The sequence below is a fragment of the Aedes albopictus genome, chromosome 3, assembly GCF_035046485.1.
Source record: "Aedes albopictus strain Foshan chromosome 3, AalbF5, whole genome shotgun sequence".
In the NCBI taxonomy this organism is placed as follows: Eukaryota; Metazoa; Arthropoda; class Insecta; order Diptera; family Culicidae; genus Aedes; species Aedes albopictus.
Window position 1 is genome coordinate 90,292,008 of NC_085138.1, and position 16,923 is coordinate 90,308,930.

Genomic DNA, 16,923 nt, shown 5'->3' on the forward strand with positions numbered 1-16,923 from the left:
CAAAACCGACGCGATGTACGGTGGAGCGAGGGTGTGCGAGTGGCATGGTAGCAGCATTGCTGATTATAACATCGTTAGAAATGCTTGGTTGGGTCTTCCTTGTTTTTGCAATGACGACTTCGACTGTGACGACGACGCCTGCAGCCCAAGTTGCAGGCGAGGTGGTATGGTTCGTGGCGCCCGTTTGTCTATTGCAGTTAAGTTACCTACCCGCCCAAAGTGCTATTATAATCAGCAACCAACCGAGCGTCAAAGTGGTACTGATTACTTTTTAAATTCAAATGAGAGGAATCTCATAATATGTGTGTGCTGTTGTGTTCCAACAATTGGGGTTTGGTTATCAGCTCATACATATGAATGAGAAAGATCAAAACATCGACGACTACTCTCAAGGGGGATCTCAAAGAATTTCAGAAGAGTCAAAGACAGACGTCAAAGCTTTCAAGCGCTTTCAGAAGAGTTCCAGGGGTGTTTTATGGGGTTTCGAGAGATTTCAGAAGCATTACAGGGTGTTGAAAGGGCGATTCCAGGGGGTTCATAGAGGTTTCAGAGGCGTTCCATGTATGTTCTAAGCTTCAGGGGCTTGCAGAGGCCTTGGAGGAGATTTCAGGGGCGTCCCATCAATTCAACAGAAACACCTTTGAAATTCTCCTGTAATTCCCTGAAAGGCTTGATACGCCTCTGACACATCCCTAAAACCTTCATCGGAAGCTCCCTGGGACTCCCGGAAATCCCTCCGAAACCCTTCTGAAACTCATAAGAAATTTTGAAAAAAAAATCTGACATACTGGGGATAGACATAATAATCGGGAAAAGCACAATTTTTACTATTCAAAAAATGGTCAACTAGCTGCAACTTTTCGAAAAGTGCATAAGTTGGTCAACTAGTAGTCAACCAATGGTCCAAATTTGAGAATGATCGGACTATTCTACATGAAGTTAGAAGTATTCTAGAATAAAGCTTAGTTATCCGATGGTCAACTTTGGACTGTTATATCTCCGGATTCCATGAGCCGATTTCAATCAAATTTGAGCAATCATGACTTCTAATATAATGAGCTTCGAAAAATAAGTACACAGTGACACAGTAAAAAAATTGAGAATTTGTGATGCACTTTTCGAAAAGTTACAGTTTGTTGACCATTTCTTGAGAAGTGAAAACTTTGCCGGTCCCAATCATTTTGTTCAGCCCCTGTAGTTGTAATAGATAAATTACAATTTCAACTATCAGTGTAAACCGTTCAACAATCAGCAAGAATCGGTCAACATTAAGATAAGCTAGCTAGAAAAACGAATGGAAACAAAAATCCTAGTACTAACTGTTCAACAAACGGCGATCTATTTTTTGGAAAAATCTCCAAATCTTCTCACGAAAAGTTCCATTGATCAGAGCGGGAATCGAACCCTCACCCCACAGCGACTAGAAACTTGGTGACCCTTACCGCATGGCCACGAAGCAATTCCCGAAAAATACTTTCGGAGCAAAGAAATATGACAGAACTTTTGTTGGAGAAATCTTCGGAAAAAAGTCTCAAAATCTCTCTTAGAAAAGTTGCAGGAGTTACTTTTTTAAAGATTTTTCTAAGAAATTCCTCATATAAAATTCTTATTTTTCTAGAAATCTTCAAAGGATTGCCTCTTATAAAAAAATCGCAGAGCAAATTCTCAGGAATCTTTGGAGAAATTTTTCCAAGTCAAATTTTGAAGAAAATTATTTGGAATGATTCTCCGGAGGAATTACTCGTTGAGAAACCTCTGTGGGAATTCCTGTTGAAATAAAGACACAAAATAAATTTTATTCGGAAGAACACTCTTGGCAAAAGCTTTGGGTGGAGTAACTCGTCTTGGAAGATTCTCTGAAGACATTTCTGTTGGCGCAATCTCTGAAAAAAAAAATCCTTCAAGAGGAGTATACAAAAGGATCTCTATTAGAGAAATACATGGAGAAATTCTTCTTGTTCAAAAATCGCGGAAAAACTCATAGAGGAAACTTTGGATAAATTTCTCTTAATCAAATCTTTGAAATAATTCCACTTGGAAGGTTATTTAAGGACAGACAGAATCCCAAAATGGCCGCCATAATAGCCGACTTTGACACCTACTCACGATTTCGAGGGCACAAATCTCTTCGTAAACAAAACCAGCGCACCTCATCTTCTTATTTTAAGCTTATCACAAAAGAGCAAGAACAGAATAATAAAATGCACTGTTGTGTGAAGCTTGCTTCTTGAGATTTGTGCGTTTGGAGTTTCGACGCACTGTTGAAGCGGAATGTCAAGACGTTTGTCCTTAAGGACCGCACATTTTTCTTGAAGGAAATTTTGAAATTTTCAAAGTATTCCTTTTGGATGAAATTACAAAAAAAATCATTGGGAAACATCACCGTTGAAATTCCTTTCAGAAGACTCTCCGAGGAAATGCCATTTTTGAGGTTATTTCTCTTAGGAGTTCCGAAACTTTCGGAGAAACTCTTCTTGGAAGATTCATCGAATAAAAACAATCGATCTCTTCTAGAGAAACATTTGGTGGACTTTTTTTTATACCTAAAGACTTTCTCGCTCTTTGAAGACTTGTCGAAGAAATTCCTCTTGTTGGAATGTCTGGAAGAATTCTTCTTGGAGCATTCCACGAAAGAATGCCCCTTTGAAGAAATTGCCGGAGAATCTTCTCTTGGATGAAATTCGGAAGACATTTCTCTAGGAACAATATCCAAAGAAATTTCTCTCGGAGAAAGCTGCTGAGGTTTTTTCTTAGAAGTATCTCAGAAACAATGCACTTAGATAAATTGGTTGATGGCATTCCTCGTTAGGGAATCTGCTGAAGAATTCACAGAATTTATTTAAGAATCCTCCGTATATATATATATATTTTTTAAATCTTCCCCTCGGAGAAACATTTAACATTTTTTTTTCTGGAAAAAGACACGTTTGGAGGATTTCTTGATGGAGGTTCCTCTGGAAAAACACTAACGGGGAATAAAGAAGAAATTTTCAATGGTATTGCTGAAAGAATTAATTCAATAAATTGCCGAAAAAAAATCAAAAGGATTTCCAAAAGTAATTGCCAAGAAGGGCATTTCCAAAGAATATGCCGGAAAAATCCCCAAATGTATTGGGGATGTCGAGAACATGTTGTATGTATATCAGTTGTTGCTGCAGAGATGTGCATTAAGTATATATTTTATGTGTTGCTTTGTGTAATAACATTTTTTAAGATATTTCAAAAAAATTATAGAACAACTATCCGAAGGAATAGCTTGAAACGAAAAGACAACATGGGAATTTTCTAAAATAATCCGAATGTATTGCAGAAGTAGTGTTCGTAACGTAAAAATTGTCCAATTATCTCTCAAAATTAATACCGAAAGAATTTGCAATGGAATTGCTAATAGATTTCAACGAAATTGGAAATTTCCATAGAACTTATCGAAGAAACTTCTAAAACAATCGCAAATGATCTCTCAAAAAATCTAAAATTGACAAAAATAAGAATCATCGAAGAAATTTAAAAAAGAATTTATATACATTGAAGTTATTTCCAAATGTGGGGCAGTTTATAGCAATTGAATTTGAGAAACAATTTCCGAAGGAATTTCCTAATAAACTGGAACTGCCATAGTAATTTCCGAAGAAATTGTTAAAAAAAGTTGTTGAAGAAATTCTTACAATAAATTTCCAAATAAATTGCCAGAAGGGGATCGCCAGAGGATTCTGCAGGAGTTCATACAAATTCCTCTAGATATTTCTTCATGTATTACCCCAGAAATATTTCCGATATATTTCCTCTATGGATAACTATAATAATTCCTCCACTTTTTTTTAACCCTTCCGTTACCAACTCCCTAACAAAAGTGCGGAAAAACACTCTTTTCTCGCTATAACTTTTTTGGATTTCAATACTTTTCAACCAAATATTGACACAAGAAACACAAGGTTTTCTCCAGGTGGTCCTGATGAGGTTACACTAGAGATTTCTGCAGAGATTCCTCCATCAATTCCTCCTGCGATATCTCTAGAAATGCTTGCTGTGATACTTCTCGGAATTCTTGTAGGGATCCCTCCAAATAATTCTATTTAGATTCCTCCTGGAATTCTTAGTTTGATTATTCAAGACAATCTCTCTGGGAGTTTTCCAGAAGTGTCTCCGACGATTCTTCTGGGAATTCTTTCACAGATTTTATCCTGATATTCCTCCAGAAATTCCTCATGAGATTCCTCCAGGAGCTCTTATTTGCCTTCCCCCGGGAATTGTAACAACTCCTGCTGCCTTTCTTCCAGCAATTTCACCTAGAATTCCTCCAGAAATTCTAATTGTGTTACCTTCAGGAATTCTTCTAAAGATTCCTTTAGAGATTTCTCCAAGCATTCTTGCTGGGATTCTTCAGGATAATCTTCCTGAGATGTTTCAAAAAATCCCTTCGGTGATTCTTCCAGGGATTCCTTCAAGAATTTATCTAGGACTTCGTCTAGAGATTTCATCCATGATTTCTTCCAGGGGGCGTGAAATCCGCCTAGCGGTTTCAAAATGACCAAAAGTATTTCGGATAACACCAAAAACAGCTCAGAAAGGTGCATCTTAAAAAATCATGATGTTTGAGGTGTCGCATGATGGTATTGAATCATATTCAAAAATTTACCCCGGAACCAGTTCTCCGGAACATCCGCAAAACTGGTTACAAGGCACTTAATGGTTGGGATGGACTATCAGACATTTTTTCTATCATTCTATTTCATTTAGGTCTGCAAACTAAACTTACCCATTTTGATTCCGGAATAACTCCGGAATCAGGTGGCCATTCCAGACATCTCTAGAAAGATATGTGCTTCTTGTGTCAAAGTTTGGTTGAAAAATATAGAAAAACAAAAAAGTTATAGCGAAAAGAGTGTTTTTTTCTTGTTAGGTGGTTGGTAACGGAAGGGTTAAGAAACTTATAGAAAAACATATCCTAGGAATTTCAAAGCAAGTTACTTTAGAAATATTTCAAGATTTTTTCTAGGGATCTTTGCAAGCGCTTATCTTTTTTTTTCAGAAATTCATCCACAGATTTCTTCAGGAATACTGCAGAAAATGTTCCAAAAATTTGATTGAAGGTTTTTTCTAGGTTTTTTTTTCTATAATTCCCTCAATACTTATTTCTGGTAATTAGGTTTCTCGAGAAGTTTCTCCAGGAAGTTCTTAAGAAAATGCTTCTAGGATTCCTTCAAGAATTTACCAGGGATTTCTTCAGATATCCTTCCAGATATTCAGTCAAAAGTACTTCTTAAGATTTCTACAGGAATTTTACAGAAATTCATGCTGGAATTCCTTATGAAACTTCCTTGAGAAGACGCGTGTAAATCAAAGGGGTACCGCTGTCCGGTCACTTTTGCACATTTTGAAAGTCTTTCCACGTCTAGACTTGTGAACGAAAACATGTTGTATACGCGAAATTCAGCATATTTATAGTTCCGTGTCAAAAATTAAAATCACACATCAGAAATATCTGCTGGGACGTCCCCTGCAGAATTTGTTTAGATATTCCTTCTAAAATTTTTCAGAAGTTCTTCCAAAAATTGTAGTTTTTTTATCTGTATGAACGAGATTTTTAACCCTAGGGTAATTCATCTCGGGATCCACGCTTTAGTTCCCTTCTAAAGGAAGAACTCAGATTTTGCGAGTTTGTCGGGAGTGGGATTCGATCCCAGCTCCTCGGCGTGAGAGTCACGTGTTTATAAACATAACCATCACACCAGGTCCGCTCCAAGCCAAAAATTGCAGAATTCTTTAAGAAATCTCTGGAGGATTGCTTTACGAAATCCCGTAACAACCCATAAAAATATCTACGGAAACTCCGAGAATAGATTATAAGAACTTTTTGGAGGAATTCCTGAAGTAATTTCTGAAATTATCTCTTGATGAATGCCTAGGATAATACCTAGAAGAATACTTGAAGCAACACTTTAAGATACTTTCTGACTTATCTGAAAAAAAATGATTGAAAATCTGAAGCCATTTCGTTCCATTATCGCCAGAGCATTTGGAGTGGTGGCAAAGTTGTACAAGCGTGATTCGAATGGACCACGCTACTTTGATCGTTGCTATGATCAATCTAGTTAGCTTCCCATGAAAGCCGTTCTCGTCCATGATTTTCCATAGCACCAAGCGATCAACACTATCATGTACCGCATTGAAGTCTATGAACAGGTGATGCATTGAGATCTGTTATTCACGGTTTTGTGGAGGATTTCCGACCAGCTATGAAGCCGGCTTAATGACATTTCATGAACTCATTCGTTTAGGTGGCAAACGAAGGAAGAAGATCTGCGTTAGCACTATGAAGCCGGCCTTTAAAATAGTGGTTGCTCCAAGATTCTCACTTAGACGGCCTAGGTGCTCATGGTCGTAGCCATGCCTAGGACAAAAACGGGTTGAAAAAGCCGTTTCCATTGTTTTCAAACTTTCACAGAACAGTGTCAATCTATTAGAATTAGATAATGCCTACGAGTTATGCAATCAAGCGAACTGTGCCTGGCATATAGGTTTCTAATCTGTAGCTTAAGTTTTGTTCAATATAGCACTAATGTTAATTTAGTTAGCTCATCGTGAGGTCTTGCTTATGCAAATAAATTTTATTATTCTTGTAACATCCCTGCCATCAACTTCGATAGCAACATCAACAACAGCAACAACAAGCACCCAACAATAAATAATAAACTAAATCAAGCCACTAATTACATCAACACAGCCACCGATGCACATAGCGGAAATGTGGAGCAACCGTGGTGGCTAGTTGTACACCGCCCTATTCCCTTGTTTCTTACACCAGCTTGTGTTCAGTTACCTAGTAGTTCATGTGACCCACCTTTGCTACCGAACGAGCTCAGCCACCTTGAATAGTAATAACCACCGGTGGTGGTATTGACTCGTCAGTATTATTAGGAACCGAAGGGTCTACTTTTAGCATTCTTTTCGTACGTTTCGATTCGTATTGCGAATCTTCCTCAGGTATCTTATTTGGCGATTTCAGTTTTTCCGTAATTAATTACTTGAAAATTAAACTGTATTGTTTTGGTTTGATAACTTTCACCTGTCAGTTCTATCGCTGCTGTCGCTGAGAACAGACGGAATCAAACGCGTTCTCCCCGGCTCTTTTTTACCAGCTTTGTGCTGCCTGCAGTAGCTTGCAAGAGTTCTTTGTTTCACGGTCGTTCACCGTGGCTTCATACGCTTACTGTGCGTCGTCGTCCGGAATAGTCAGCAGCAAATAAATTATCGAAATGTGTGATGTTATCAACACCGCACAATTTCGTTTCCCGGTGGGCAGCCCGCGCCCGTCCTGGACGGATATCGCCAGCTTCCTAAAGCAACTCAATGTGGATCTTACGGTGATGGACACGGTGTATAAGACGGCCCATGATCGTTCGTTATATATCAAGTTTACATCGCTGGAAGCAATGCTGCAATCGTTGCAGAAAAATACGGAGCCGGTTAAATTCGTATATGGAGATGGACAAGCTGTAAATGTGCGAATGTGTGTCGCAGGTACCAACGTGAAGCACGTGCGGGTGTTCGATTTACCGCCGGAACTAACCGATGAACAGTTATCTCTTGTAATCGGAGAGTTCGGAAAAATCGAACGGATTGTTCGGGAAAGGTTTCCGGAGGAATTGGGTCTCGGTCACCTGTACAATGGTGTGCGTGGTGTGTATATTGATGTTAAAAAAGATATACCACCAGCAATCGTCATCGGGAAGTGGAAAGGAAGAATTTTTTACGACGGCTTGAAAAACACGTGTTTTCTGTGCCGAGCCATGGGACACCGGAAAGACACCTGCCCCCAACGGCAAACTCGGAAGAACCAGAAGAACGAACAGAGAGAGGAAGCGAAAGCCAGCTCATACGCTGCAGTTGTGTCCGGAGAAGCGTGCGGATCAGTGGAACAAGAAGCATCGGAAGAATGGGAGGATGATATAATTGAAGTGTTGGACGACAACGGCCATATCTCGGACACGTTTGAAGTGGAGCAAAGATCGTCGAACAGTTGCGAGAGAAGAGCGGACTTGGAAAAGGAAAAACGGCGTAAAGAAAGCATTGAGAAGCTAGAGGAGGTAGCCAGAGCGATCAAGGATGCAATGACAAACCCGAATGCTAGCCAGCGTAGAGCTCAGTTCGCCGCATCCGGTTCCAGTTCTGGCTCAGGGTCGCGTCCGAAAAAGAAATGTGTTCGTAGAGTTTTTTATTAGAATGTATTGTAATTGAACTTTCTTAGAATAACATTATATTTGTTTTGATTCTCGGCTCCGTAAAGTTTTATATAAAACAAATGAGCCTAAATAAATAAACCGTTTGGAAAAAAAAAACTTTCACCTGTTAAGGGGGATTATGGATCTTACCTCTTCTGATTCGCCTTCTCGATGAACTCCCGGACGTCCTGATCTACCGCCCAGACGAACTCGTCATCAGCCACGCTAAGGTACCGGTTTACGATTGAGTTATCCAGCTTGACGTCCGTTTCGTGTGGTCAGCTCCCGGCTCCGCAGAGGTATTGCGTACCCCACGGAGAAGCTTCCCGTCACTAAAGGTTCGTGAGATGTGGATGGTGATGATCGAATAGGTTCGACACGTGTGGGCAGACTCCGCTCGGTTTCCGGCAATTTCACCAGGAATATTCTTCTCAACGTACCTACACACGCGCACTTTCACAGAGACACACTGCAATTCCTTCACGCTTAGATCACCGTCACTAATTTTCGGTTTGTTTCACCAGCCAGCGACTTTTGTGAGCAAGAGCACCACCGCGACGACCGCAACCGCGAATCAAAAATTTCCACTACCAAATAAAGGGGTCCACTTTTTCCGCGGAAGCACCCTCCTGCGCGCGAGTTACGGCTTCTTCACTCTTTTTTTTCTCGACTGCTTACACTCTGTACACTCGGTGTGTTTTCTCGTAGGCGGATCCAGGGGTTGAATCGAGGTGCGAGCGATGTGTTCAGCGAATAATTTCAACCTGGTGGAATGGAAAATTATGTTGTTTTGTGATAAAGATGTGAAAGATTACGCAAACTACCAAGGGTCTTAAAAAGTCGGAATAATAATTATAATAAAGTGTGCACATTTTTAAAATTAGTTAAAACTAAAGAGACCCTACAAGTTAGTTTAGGGTCTCTAGTTAACCCTCTAATACCCAAATTTTTGATTTTGATCTAAATATCATTTTTCGTCATCTAAAATCGATTTAAACATGTTTTGGAACATGATTCTTTTCAATTCTCGATTTAGTGAATTTCAGTTTTTGATTTTTCTAATTTTTATTTTTGAACATCCCCACACCTTTCTATTTTTCCTGGAAGCCAATTTGGAGAACAGATTTTACGAGATGAAAACATTTTGAGATTTTATGATTATTGTTGAAATATGATTATTGTAATTTTTTTCACAGAAAATTTTATTTTCCGTGTAATTTTAAGAAAAATAATTTTAGAGTGTATTCGATTCCCTTAAACTATTAAACTAAGATAGAATGATTTGGGAAAAATTTAGAATATGTTAATTGTAGCGATTCAATACAAAATAAACAATGACTTCTAAAAGGTGACTAAAACATCAATTTTTCTATGATTTTTAAAAAATGTAAAAATGCTTTAAAATACCCCAAAAACTATTTTGAGATGTACAGAACAGTCCTAAATATCAGCCAAAAATAAAAAAAAATGATTTTCCACGAAACAAAAATAACAAAAATGCTCAAACTATACCCCGTCTAAAGGCGGGATTGGGTATTAGAGGGTTAACCTAGTGGATAAGGCTATGGATCGCCAATCCGGAGACAACGGGTTTGACTCCCGTTCCAATCGGGAAAAGTTTTCTCAACTCCCAAGGACCCGCAACGAAAGTGGACCTTTCTGGTGTTCATTAGTAACTATGATTCTAGATTAGTAACAGTGAGACTTAATTCGTCATTAACGTCTTTATTCAGTAAGCAACAGTGACAAAATAAAAATGTGCATTGATATCTTCTTCTTCGCTAAGACTACAATGATTGTTTCCTCTTGAACTCCAACATTCCTCCTAGACGGTAGCGATCAGTCCGGTCAATTTAGCTAACTTCCTATTCCTCATTCTTGCCAATGGTTTTGTTGATAGATCTGCAACCATTTCCGCAGTCGAACAGCAGATGTAATTAATCTCAACTTTCTGGATTTGATCTCGCGTGAAATGTAACCTGGTGGCCACATGTTTTGTTATATTGCTGAATTTCGCGTTGATCAACATCTTCAAGCAACTCTGATTATCTTCATGAATGATATCAGCTCCAGAGGCACATTATTCTCCATTTGAAACATTTGTGCTGTGAATCATGAATGAAAACTTCTAATTTCATCCAGATTGCTTCTTGTACAGCTTCGGAAAGTGCGATGAACGAACTCTGCTTTAGCAATCGGGCTTGGTTATTGTTCTTCAGGAAATAAACCGTTATCCCCTTGTTTGCATCATCCAGAAACGTCATGAAGTAGCGGCTTCCACCTAGCGACGAAACCTCCACTGGCCCGCAGAGGTCGGAGTGTACCAATTCCAGCAGTTTTTCCGACATAGACGACCTTCTCGGGAACGGCCGCCTTGCTGTTGTGTGCTTGCCCTCCAGAAAGGCAAACGCAACCCACCAACGATCCTCCTTGGAAATCGACTCCGTTTGCAATCCGCATCAGCTTCTTCAGGCCATCCTCGTACAAATGCCCAAGCCGTCGATGCCATAGCTTGATGCCGCCCGCCAAAAATGACTGTTCCGAGCGATTGACTCTGTATAAGCCACCGTCCTCGACTCCGGTGACAATCAGATCATCGCTTTTATCCAGTACTTCGCATTTGTTCTTCGTGAAAATAACGGCCACCCCCTTCTTTCAGATAGGGCAGTGTGTCGACTCAATTTTAAAAATAAAATTCCCTGACTTTCCCTGACTTTCCAGTCACTTTCACTGAAAATTCCAGGTCTTGTAAATCAAAGCTCAAGATAAAATCATGAGATAAAATAAAATTATCTGAATTTTTCTGGTTTTTTTAGGAGTGGAAAAATAGAAAGAGAAAAACAAGTAAACTGAACCAGATTTTTTCCAATAGATTTAAGGCATATTGGCAGTATTTCTTCAGAATTCTTCTATCTAATGCGCTGTTTTGGAAACAACTTTTGATATGTTCACCAAAAACTCTCTAATTTAGATGAAAATGAAAATCCTTTCAGAAGACCAACAAACATTAAAAAAAAAACGCCAAAATTAACCCTCTACTTCCCATGGTTGCTCTAGAGCACCATCGATTTTCGACGAACTCGAGACAAACGGAATTAGATGAATATGATGCAATAGTTTTTAAAATATGATTGTATTCTTATTAGGTAAACCCAACTCCTAACTACTTGTTTCAATAGTGGAACTATTGATAAACAACCAAAATACTATTGATTTACAACTAAAATTTTTTATGTTGATTTCGAAAAATTTGGCCAATTTGCAATAACTTTTGTTCAAGCACTTTTTTCGGAAACGCTTTCTTGGCATAGAAATTATCGTTTAAAGTCGTGGGAAGGAAAGGGTTAAAACTAGGATATTCGAAAGACATACCCCAAGAACATCATTGGGATGACATCTTGATTTTGTTTTATTACTTAAAACTACTCTATGAGCTACTCCAGATGGCTGCAATTTTGTTGCAAATTCTGCATGTACACTGTGGTGCATAATTGATCGGACAAACGCCGATTTTCATACAAAATGGCCAAGTTTAAGATGCTGTAACTATGGTTTGCTTTGTTGGATTGAGCTCAATTTTTGACACGGAACTACAAATATGCTGAATTTTGTGTATACAAAGTATTAAATGTTTTCGTTCACAGATCTGGGTGTGGCAAGGCGTTAAAAATATTGCAAAAGTGATCGGACAGCGGTACCCCTTTGATTTACACGCGTGCCGCTAACTTTTCATGGACAATTTTTTAAAAGGTCTGCCACAATGCTGACAAACTCATTTAGATTTTTTTTTCTCGAAAATTAACCACACTTATATTGTAGAAATTATGTCCTATACTTTTAAAAGCTCCATCAAGCACCTTCGAAAATTCATACGGATTTTCTTGCTAAACTTTCTGCTGCCTCTAAGCATTGATGGAAAATCTGTTGAATCCTAAAATAAGATTACAGGATGTCTAGCAGGTTATGTTTCGAATTTTTTTCCAAAACTAGGATTAATGCAACATTAATTTCCCTTGAAGCACTTTTAGATGATTGACATTCCTGTTTTCGTTACATAGTTATCATCTTGAAATAGCTGATACTTTCCAAATGCTTTTCAGGAATGGATCAATCAGTATAAAAGAGAATGACTTTTCTGTTTTATTGTGCTCAAGTCTCAATTTGCAATTTTATTGGGATCTTTGGTAAACCCGTAACTTGACTCTTTCCATATTCTCATCGAAATTATTGATGATTTCTTTACTGTAGACTTAGATCTTTGAAGGTTTTTTTTTGCAGAACAGCAAGATTCTGTTTAACCCACATTCTCATCAAACAATTAAACCTGCATATAATACTATCTGGTACGCATCATTGATGATATCGGATGTACCAATAAACATTTTGCACACACCCACCAAGAATTTTGCAGATATCTTGTAAAATATTCTTTATAGACTATTTCAAGGATCTGGGTAAAATAGTTTGGACATTTTTTAGATATCATCATTATGCATTGGGAGGCTGTGAAGTAACTTGGGTATCCAGTTCTCTAGTGCATAAGGCTTTGTTTGCCTTTAGAAGTACCTCAAGAACACTAAGTTGAAGAGGCAAACCAAGCTCTACTGGTAGCGTAGATCTAGAATGAATCAGATGAAGTACTGCGCAATCATCATTTTCTCGAGATTATTACTAAAGAGTAATAAAAATCATCATTGGTCTGTACAACAAATTTCTGGACAAACAAAACGATACATATCACCAAATATTCGCCTGTAAATTCATCAAACATTACATTGGGTACAGTGTGATGTACTTTTAATTTCTAGCTTATTTGCTAGATTTAAACCGGAGTTGTAATTTTTACATGAAATATGTCTTCATGATAAAACTCAGAACATCATTATGTAAACTGGATACTACAAAACTCAGGATGAAGTTCATACATTGATTTGATCGTAAATCAGCATCATGGATGTAACAGTTTAAAGAAACAATTTAGCTAGTTTTTCAAATTAGGTATGGGTAGGAATATGTATAACTCGAATACATCGCTTTATGATTATCGTGAAAATTTTCCCTGACCATCAACAAAATTTCCTGACTTTCCCTGATTTTCCAGGTCCAAAAATAAATTCCCTGACTTTCCCTGACTTTCCAGGTTTTTCCAGGTAGTCGACACCCTGGGGAATAATAAATGTGTTACCAGATCCGGGTTTTTCAGCACTCCGCTAACATCAATTCATCCATCGGTACTGTCCAATACGACGGAATCTTTCGCTACGGCCTGCATGATACCGTTCGCCGTTCCAACTATGTGCTTTACCTGGGCTTCCTAGACGAACTTCTGATCCGGCCGCGCTATGTGACACGTGGCGCTCGAGTCAAAATACGCTAGTCAACTGCTGACGTCCCTCATGGCAAAAATTGAACAAAGGCCCTTGTGCTTGTTCGATTTCTTCAACTATTGCTTCTCCGGGCACTTAGCAGCAAAATGTTCAGACTTGTTTCAATAGAAGCAGGTCTTTTCGTCACTTTTTGACTTATGGTATGCACTTCAAACGGAATCGCTCAAGTAATTTTCGTTCAGTGCATTATTTTTCCGTGACCGGAATGGTCAAGAAATTTAACACAGCATACCCCATTTGATTTGACGTTTTGTTTCAGCTCCGTACTCGGATCCGGAATAAAGCGACGCTTTCTTATTTCTTGAGCGATTCCTTGCCTGCATTTCCCAAGTATCGAGATAGACCAAGAAATTTCTTGCGATCTGCATACTACCCATTACCTGCCGCTGGCTTCTCCTGGAAACTTGCTTGCAAAATTTTTGATTTCACTGGATCCGCCGTCAGGACGATACCGGACGCCTCGAGGCCTATTATCATAGGCGCATAATGTTCCGGTAACCCCATCAGCAGCATGGCCAACTAGGAATCGTTCACCTTGAATCCCACCGAAGCTAACTTGTGACTTGTGCTCATCAGCTCATCATCAACGTAGGCTTATCGAAGTGAACTTCCTTAGCAATACGATTTTCCTTGTCAAGCCGCTGTCTTGAAAAGCTGATTCGAGCTTCTTCCAGGCGACACGCGCATCGACCGCATCCAACACCAAGCTGAAATTGAAGCTTTCCAGGCTCAAACAGATGGTAGCGAGTGTCCATTGCTTTAGGTCCTCCGGAACCAACGCTTGAGCTTCGACGGTTTCAGCACTTACGGCTCTCCAACATCCTTTGCGAATGAGAATCATCCGCATCGCGAACGCCCATATCGTGTGATTCTCCCTGTCACGTAACTTCTCCATGGCCGGCAGTGCCACGGAACCTCCGCCAGCTCGAGCGCTTTTTGCTTCGGCTGCGGTTCTTCCGTTTCCTCCACTTCCAGCAGCAACGTGATTCAGCGACATTTCTACATCGGGTTTACTGCTTGAGGTTTCCTGAGGTTGAAAAAATCTTCAAGACTACTTTCGGGTTCCGGGGGCTATGGTCCTCTGGGCTGGGCTCGTAACCTATAGCAGAGCAACTAGTAAAACGACTGACTTTGTTGAGTGCTAGCAATGGAATGAACATTTTTTTGACTACCTTAGTAACTAATATCATAATATCCTACAATAACATTGAATTCGCCATTTCTGCTCAATCGGAGCTTGAAGTCCATAGTTCCTTTGAGATAGCGCACTACTTGGTTTAGCTCGGTCCAATCAGCTTGCTTGTTTTCATATTCAGTAATAAAACAACAGTGGATATATCAGGATGTAGGGTAATTCATGTATTTTGGACAGGCTGAGGACAATGTTAGAAAAATCGTCCCATAGCTTCCTTAGAAAGGATTTGATTATTTTGTAAAGTTACTATTACGCTTATAATATGATTGTACTTTGCGTTCCTGGTGATAAACAGCTTAACGAACGCATTTAAAGCTGAGAAAATCACAATTTCCAATCACCTGTTAGAATTGCATTTTGGACACCGAATATATGTTTTGGACACCCTCAGGTATATATAATTTGGACAGGGCAATTATCACCATGTTTAGCAATGAATACTGCTTTATCATGAAAGTAGCATACATTAACAAATATTTTCTTGTAAATAATCAAATTTCTCCGCTTAACAGGCATCTATTTTGATAACTATTACAGTTTTTGTTAAAATCGAGGAAATATCGTGTTACGAATGCTCGCATTACGTTTCGTGCTTAGTGGACCTGGCAACCCTGAAACTAAAGTATCGAGGATTCGATCGGAGCTGTCTATTGCAGTGAGATGCGGTGATTCGGCAGTGTAATTTTGTCCGTGAGTCCGATAGGAACTACGAGGAGAGTGCACTGTGTTAGGAGAGTTGTTTGTCCCGCGAACCGATACTATTTTGTAAGTTTAATATGTAATGAAATTGTAATAAAAACTTTAGCTAATAATGATAATAAATTGCAGTATCGAAGCTGCTCGAAATAGAAGCTGCTGTTGATAAGGTGTCAATGTTCCGAACGCGACATGCCTCCTAACATATCGGTAGAACCACATAATACGCCTCCAAGTATGCAATCACATAGCATCCCCATGTAGTTCGTAAGATGACCAAAATATATTTACAGTAGAAAACTTGTAATGTATTTTGGACACCACCTATTTCAGGCGTTCTAGATGAATGTTAAGAGATTGGCTGCCCAATGCTTCTTAATTGAACAGTTTTCATTGCAATAAGGCTTTTAAATTTCTTACAATTATGAATTCAACGGTTCTGAGGTGAATATTGTATGTGACTGTGAAGTGTATGTCGTCTTGCATACCTGTGCATTTGAGGGGTTTCAGTGAAATATTTTACATTTTCGATAATTTTGAAGTAAATTCTTAATTGTTAAGCGTATTTTCAACGTAAGTCATGAGAATAGGGTCTGTTTGATCCAATAATCGATATTCAGAAGTATCTACTTTTATTAGCTCTCCGGAGCAAGACATATTTCACAGTTTATGTCCGAATTATATACATGTCCAAATTATATTTTTTACCCTACAAAGAATATTTTTCTTCTCAACGTCGGCCTTCTCTAATCCTCCTAGTTCCACTTGTCCAGGTTTATCCTGCAGAATTAGTTCTTCTTGTCGCCAATATGGTGATCACAGCTTGACTTGACAGATCAAATAATAAAAATCATCTTCACCAATGATAAGGCCTACTCTTGGGCCTACTCGGTGATACAAAAAACTACCACAAGATCCTTGCAGGAATCCTACAAAAACTTCTTTCAGTATTCCTCCAAAAACCTTCTTCGGGATTTTTTCTGGAGCTCCTTCCGGAATTCTCTCAGGAACTACATCTGGGACTGCTTCAAGAATTCCTTCCAGGATTCACTGGCAACTTCTTCCGGGATTCCTCCAGGAACTACGTCTAGTGTACTTTCTGGTCCTGTGTCAGGAATTGCTTCTGGATTTTTTTAGGTTTATATTTATGTGTATTTTAACTTAAGCTGATTCTACACTCTGCTTCAGGAATTTCTTCAGGAACCCCTTCGTGAATTTCTTCGCAAACTTCTTCCGAGATTCCTTTTGGAACTCTTTCTGGGTTTCCTTTTGGAGCTTATTCCGGGAAGTTCTTCTGGAATTGCTTCAAAAACTGCTTCCAGAATTTCTTCAGGAACTCAACTCTTTCCAGGATTCATCTAGGAATTCTTCTCTGATTTCCTTCAAGATTTCCGTTTGGTAAATAATTCTGGAATTCTTGTGG

The 16,923-nt window shown here is 39.0% G+C and overlaps 1 long non-coding RNA gene across 2 annotated transcripts in view; it reads right to left on the reverse strand.

The window, feature by feature from the left end:
* LOC134289845 (uncharacterized) overlaps positions 1-16,923 on the reverse strand; it is a 37,027-nt gene that overhangs the window by 18,155 nt on the left and 1,949 nt on the right. For both annotated transcript variants that reach the window (XR_009998706.1, XR_009998705.1), the window contains exon 2: positions 8,373-8,986. This is a non-coding gene — a long non-coding RNA (uncharacterized LOC134289845). The remainder of the gene's footprint in view (positions 1-8,372; positions 8,987-16,923) is intronic.